We start from the raw sequence: 7272 nt of genomic DNA on the forward strand, positions 1-7272 counted from the left end.
GGCCAGGCGGCTGGGGCGCCACCCTTGGCTCAGGGGTACTCATGCACACAGGCCACGTATATACATCGGGTCATACCCCAGCAGATGACACACACACACAGACCCCACACTGGTCTGGGCAGAGGGCCCTTTCCTGTGAGGAGGGCCATGGAGCTTAACGACCGGAAGGAGGCAGCCGGGAAGATGGGGGAGAAGCAGTCCAGGCAGAGGAGCAGCAGGTGCAAAGGCCCTGAGGTACCCACCGGCTGGGGAGCAGTGAGCTTGGGCAGGAAGGTGCCCACCAGCTGGGGAGCGGTGAGCTTGGGCAGGAAGAGTCAAGATGCCCTTCACGTGTCCTGAGAAGACCCCCGCAGGGCAGAGACCGGAGGTAGGTCAAGGATAGACAGGTGAGTGTCCAGAAGGAAGTGGCCCCAACCGAGACTGAGGACACTGGGCAGGGAGAAGCAGTGTTCCCGAGTCTGAGGTTCCCACCCCACTCTTCTCTGAGACTCCAGATGGATGACACTTCCCTGGGGGGCCTTCGTCCTTTACGGCCCATGGAGGCGGCCCTCTGGCTGTCACATGGACCATGTTCAGATCCTGGCCTGGCCAGTTATTGCTGCATGATTTGGGTCAAGCCATGAGAGCCTCATTTCCTCATCTGTACAATGGGACGACAATTCTGGCCTGTGGCGATCTGAGGAGTCATGGTGTGCCGATCCCAGGTGTTCGCAGTCTCGCGTAAAGCTCTGCCCTGGCCCGGGCAGTGTGAGGGGCTGTGAGGAGGGCCCAACTCAGAGCTCGGCCTGAAGGGGCTTGGAAAGCGAGTCCTAGAACGAGCCATCAGAGCACCCGGCTGAAGGCTCACACCCCGCGGCCGCCTCTCATCGCCTGTCGTCAGGGGAGGTGCTGACATCATCCCCATTCCACGGACAGCAAGCCAGGGAGCAGGGAGGAGAGTGGCCGGGGAAGGTGTATGCAGAGCCCAGACCCCTCTGCTGCCTGTCCCCAGCCGACGCTCCCTCACAGGGCCGGGTCGGGCCCTCCTCCCACGGCTCGGCCTGGCAGAACACATGCGAAGGCAGACACTGGCCTCTGGAAGTGATCAAAGAATTAGAAGGAAACAGGAAAAATGGCAGAGTATTTGTCTGACCTGAGCCACGGGATGAAAACCCCAGAAGCCTAAAAGGGAGGAAGATCAGATCTGACCACTGGAAGCAGGGGGGCCGCACCCCTGCCTGTCCCTGCACCCCTCTGCGTCCTGCTGACCAACCGCCAGCTCCAACCAGAGGGCCTGGCCTCCTCAGCTGTTCTCTGGCATCAGCCCTGAGTCCTGCTTCTTATGCCATCAGCCACAGGAACCTCTTTTATCTATTTAAAAAAAATTCTTTATTTAATTTTATTTGTTATTTATTATTATTATTATTATTATTATTCAGTTTGAGCAGAGAAAGCCAAAGAGAGAAAAAGAGAGTGAGAAAGCAATCTACCAGGTCTGGGACTTGAACCATAGCCACCCATGTGGGAGTCTTAGCACCTTAACCACCACACCACCTGCTGGCCCCAGGGTCTCCTTTTCTTAAGAAACATTTGGTGATATCCAAGAATGAAATTTTAAAGTCTATAACCTGGGGCCAAGCAGGTGGCATGGAAGTTAAGATGGCCAGATCCCATATGGCTGACTCCACTGTTTGAGTCCCAGACCCAGCAGCTTGAAAAAAAAAACACCAGGTGTGTATGTTTGTGCCCAAAATCTTGAGAGGAGAATGGAGAAGGGATTGCAGCATGGACATCTCCCCTGGGGAGTGCTTTCTCACTTTCTCCCTCTCTCTGGGAAGCAAACATGTCCTGTAGCAAAAACCTAACAAAAAAGAAAGAAAAATATAACCTTAGACATGCACATTAAAGAAAAAAAGTCAACCAGGGCCAGCCAGTGGCGTCACATGGGTGACGGCGCAGTGCCAGTCTCTGACCTGGCAGCTTGAAAATACACTGGGCATGTGTGCATGCATGCCCCAATCCTGAGAGGAGACGAAGAGGGGACTGCAGTGTGGCCGTCTCCCCTGACGGGTGCTTTATCACTCTCCCTACCCCTGTTCTCTCTGGTGAGTGCTTGCACCCTATAACAAGTTAACAAACAAAAAATCCAGCCAGCCAGGGAGCCTGCTCCTGGGATCCCAGCTACTTGGGGAGGCTGAGGCAGGAGGTTGAGAGTTCCAGGTGGTGTGAGCAGCACAGTGAGATCCTGTTCCAAAAACAAAGCAGTAACAGCTGTAACGCCCGGGATGAAAGGTAAAGCTCTGCAATGACTTACAGTGAAGTCTCTGCAGGACACACGTGAACACGGACTTCACACACACAGTGCTCCACAGGCAGTTTACCACCCCTCTGCAGTCCAGGGCGCCCACCTGAGGGAAGGAAAACTGAGGCCTGAAGACTGGTACACAGGGCACACAGCAGCTTCCTTTTTATTTATTTATTTATTTATTTATTTATTTATTTTTTTAGAGAGAGATTTTTTGCTATAGTGTGCATGCACTCACTGGAGAGACAGAAGGAGACAGAGACAGAAAGTGAGAAGTTACACCCCTGCCCACCCCCAACCCAGCTGCAGTTTCTTCTCCTCCATTCTCCTCTAGGGATTTTTGGGCACATATACACAGGTACCAGTGTGAGTTTAAGTTGCTGGGTCCAGGCCTCGAACTGTGGTCAATTACATGGGAATCCAGCAACGTAACCATTACACCATCTTCTGGTCCCACTATTTATTTATTTTTTGAGAGAGGTTTCTGCTATAGGGCATGTGTGCTGGCCAGAGAGACAGAGAGACAGAAAGACAAAAAGCGAGAAATCACCCCGCAGGGAGGATGGCCATGCTGCAATCCCTTCTCCTCTCGGGATCTTGGGCACACACACACATGCGTTAGCATGAGTGTAAGCCACTGGGTCTGTGACTCGAACCGCGGTCGACTATGTGGGAGTCCAGCGACATAGCCACTACACTAACTGCTGGTCCGTATAGCAGCTTCCTTTACAGAAGCCCAAAGCTGGAGACGAATGAAACGTGAGAAGGAAAGTGAGAATTAAGCCCACAGGGGGATGAGCATGCTGAACTCTCTTCTCTCCCACTCTCCTCCTGGGGTATTGGGCATGCGTGCACACACCCAACCGGTATGCTTTTCAAGCTGCCAGGTCTGCGACTTGAACCATGATTGGTCACGTGGGAATCCAGCACCTTAACCACCATACCATCTGCTGGCCCACTTCCTGTTCAATTTTGCTGTGAAGTCCCCCCCCCCCCTTATTTTTGCTAGAGGATGCATGTGCTAGTCAGAGAGACCAGGGAGACAGAGGAAGCAGAAGACACTCGCCCATGGGGCATGGTCATGCCACGATCCTCTCTCCACTTCTCCATTCTCCTGGGATTTGAGGCATGCACACACACGTACTTGGTGTGTTTTTCAAGCCACTGGGTCCAGGTTTTGAACTGCATGGCCAGTCATGTAGGATCTAGCTCCCTTAACCACTAGGCTATGTGACCAGCCCTCTGTGAACGTAAACTGCTTATTTGGGGGGTAAGAGGATGGTGCAACTGGCAATATGGTGGTTTAGGCAGTGGATCCCACATGGCTGACTGCACAGTAGGAGTCCCGGACCCAGTGGCTTGAAAATACACCTGGAGTGTGTGTGTGTGCGCCCCAAATTCTGGAGGAATACAGGAGCACAGACTGAGTGTGGCATCCCCCATGGGAAGTGACTTCTCACCTCTCTGCCTGGCAAGTGCATGCACCCCACAGCATATGACTAAATAAGAGGCAGAAAAGGCGCTCTTCTTCCACTGCTGTGCAGCAGTGCCCAGCTCTTGTCCAGGCTGGCAGCCAGCCGCTCCGGGGCCCCTGGTACGAGGTCTGCAGACACAAGGAGATGAGGCAGCCTCGTGCACTGGGGGCTGCATGGGGGAGTGGGCGGGCCCTGATGACCAGCAGGCACACTGGGCTGCGGGGACCCTGTCCTGCTCTGGGTGAGGAGCGGCTTACTGGTGCGGACGTCCTGTTAATGTGAAGGCGGTGGCCACTTGGCCCAGATTCTGCCATCCCTCAGTCTATCTCCAAAGCCCTGGGAACTGTGACCAGAAAGATGTGGACGAGGCTTCCAAAAAGATCAGACAGCGCCATCCAGTGAGATCAGACGCTGCTGGTAGATGCCCTCCATCGCTGGAATCCAAAACATTCAGAGGACCTGGTGCTCATGTTTGCCCTCCTGAGGACCGGGGTGATCTTTATAGTAAACAATAGTGTGGGCTCTGTGAAGTTCAGCAACCCAAACCACCCAGGGACCCCATTTGCCTGACTTTTTATAAACAGCTTTACTGAGTCTTAAAGGGATGCGGGGCTGTCCCCGGTCTGTGCCAGGTGTAATCCCAGCCATGGAGGAGGGCTCGTGCCTGAGCTGGGGCAGCTGGCTTTGTTGCTGGGCTTTTTGCACGGGCACAGAGTGGTCTGGCTGGCAGCTCAGGCAGCTGGGTGGTGGGCTCCAGGGGGACTGGAGTGTCCCTCCCACTCCGGGCCTGTTGTCCCAGGAGAGCTATGGGACACCCTCCCTTTCCCTGCACACCCCTCACTCCCCAGACACCCTCACTCTAAGTCCTGCAACCGGCCGGGGCTGCTCTCCATTTGCTGTGACTACTGCAGGTCACCTCTCTTGTGCCTCAGTTGCCTGTCCTGTAAGACAGGAGTGACATCGATTACCTCCAGAAACAAAGGACTCAGGCAGAGAGTGGAAATAAGAATTAAAAGAAAGAGAACAATAGCTTCTGCCCCCACACTTGTTTTTCTTCTTTTTTCGCATTTTTCTTTTGTTTTCCTTTTCCTCCCTTCGGTTTGTTTGTTTCCCTCAGCCTCCCTCTTCATTCCTTCTCGTTATTCTTTATCTCTTTCTTCTAAAACGGAGGTGCCCTGGGCTTATCCGGATTCTGGAACCGAGGGCCGAAAGCCGTTGGTTAGGGGTGGGGCCAGCATGGGCGCAAACACCCGATTCTCCCACTTTTCGGGGGAGCTTTACGACCACGGGTGCCAGACTTCCGTCCTCCCCAGTGCTTCCCCCGGGGCTCTGCGCTCCGCGCTCCCGCCAGCCTCGCGGGCAGACACAAAGGTCCCGTCCCGGCTGGTCCCGCCCCCCCCCCCAGGTAGGGAGCTCTTCCTAGGGACCCTCGGGAGGGGCGAGGAGCCCAGGGGGCCATCAGGATGGGGCCTCGGCCTTTTCTGCCGCCATTCGGCCCCCTCGAGCAGGGTCTTGAAGCTCGCTGGCAGGTTGGTGGGCTGGATTTCTCTAGGCTCCTAGTAAATGTGCCCCGGGCCGCCGTGGCCTGTTTGGGGAGAGCGGGTTACTCATCCCTAGGCAGGGGGGTGGGTGTGGCAGAGCCGGAGGGATTCGAGGCAGACTGCGGTAGCACTTCCCGCCAGGCGGCCACCTGTTTCCTCGGTGCAGGGAAAGCTCTCCCCCACCACTTTCGCCTGTGGGCTGGAGCATGAATGGGGTGACTCTTGGCGCAGTGGGGCGAGGTGCTGGGGGTGCCGCACGCGGAGGGTGGCACCAACCCTATGCCTGGCCTGGTCGTGCCAGCTGTGGGCTCTGGAGTGCGACGGTGGCCTGGGCTGGCGAGGGAGGTGGGGGATCGTTCTGGCGCCGAGCGATTGGCGGCATCTGGGGGAGGAGGAGCCGCCGGGCGCGCTAGCCCAGGCTGTTTGCGCCCGGGTGGGGGGCCCTAGCGGAGGGGAAAAACTTCCTCCGCGCCCACAGGCCCACACCCTGCGGCCTCGCTGGCAGCCCAGGTTTGCAGGCCGGAAGCCCCAGACCGGCAGCTTTTCTTGGGTTAGTGTGGAAGTGGGCGCTGGGGACAGTGATCAGCCGGTTCCAAGCATGACCTCCTTTCTCATGGACGAGGGTGTCTGCAAACTGGGAGGTTCTGGGATCCTCAGTGTTCTCTCCTGCAGATTGAGGATCTAAGTTTTCCTGGCACGACTGAGCCTGAGAGTAAAAGATGGCTCCCCCCTTTTTTAATCTCACGTTTGAAGGGAGAAACGTTTGTGTGTGTGTATTTTTTTTTAACTTGTTATTTTGCTGTTTCTTAGTCTTTACCCCTTTAATCCATTCGCCGCTCAGACACCAGCGGGTGGCCCCCTGATGTCCAAGTCCCAAACTTTTCAACAGGGCTTTCTGTGATTGTCCTCCGTCACTTTCAAGGGCACCTGCCTCCTGTCCTCTCTCTGTCCCTCATGCCAGGTCTTGGCCCCTGCTGGTCCTTCTGCCAGGAATGACTCCCCACCCTTGAAGTAATCCTCAAGACTCAACTCAGCTGGCCTGTCCTCTGGGCCAGAGGCACAAGAGGGCACCTCTGTGTGCACCTCCTCCAGGCAGGCTCCGCACCGCAGGTTCTCAATGCTAGCCTGTCTGCCCAGTCACCTCCCCTTGGCCCTGTGGCCTCTCCAGGGCAAGGACAGAGGGGGAAGCCCTGCTGAGCGGAGTTAGGTGCTTTCCTGTTGGAATGGACTGAGCTCCACTCAGCTGGTCCTGGGGTCTTGGGGGGGATCTTGCGGTTGGCTTGGGGGTAGGTTCCCTTGGTGGGGGAGTTGTCCTTCTTTGGCTGAGTGGCACAGTCAGGGCAGGAAGGAGTTTCCCAAATGGCCCTGTGCCGGAGGGTGTGACTGTTCCTGGCGAGCCCACCGGAGGTGGCATTGTCGCTGGCATGGTCTCCACAGCATCCTCTGCCCTGAGGCTGCACATGTGTGCCCCGTTTGACAGGTGAGGAAACTGAGGCATAGAGCCCTCGTCATCTGGCAGGGTTCCCAGAGAAGGGAAGAGCAGAAGCATGTCAGAGCAGTGTCGTGTCTGACAGCCAAGCCCCCCTAGATCTGGGGAAGGATGGAGGACAGCAGGGACCCGAGGGGTCGGCGTGCAGTTCTAAGAACAGGGCTCCCTAAGGGCTGTCCAGGCTGAGCTGGGGCAGGCGCAGGGCCTGGTGGAACGTCTCAATGGGCAGGTCGGGCGCTGTCACTGGCTGGCCTGGCTGGCCCTGTCCGGGATGCGGTGGGTGAGCTGAGAAGGCGGCCTTGGAGGGCCATTCCCTTGGAGGCTGATTCCCGATTCCCGGCAAGCTGGTCCTCCGACTTCCGGCCTCCTCCCAGCGCTCCTGCGGGAGCAGTTCCCAGCTGGGCTGGGCTGGGTTGGGCTGGGCTGGGCTGGACTGGGCTGGGCCTAGCCTAGAGGGGGCTTGGGGGGCCGCCGGGCCTTCCC

Source organism: Tupaia chinensis, unplaced genomic scaffold, assembly GCF_000334495.1.
Source record: "Tupaia chinensis unplaced genomic scaffold, TupChi_1.0 Scaffold000042_1, whole genome shotgun sequence".
Lineage (NCBI taxonomy): Eukaryota > Metazoa > Chordata > Mammalia > Scandentia > Tupaiidae > Tupaia > Tupaia belangeri.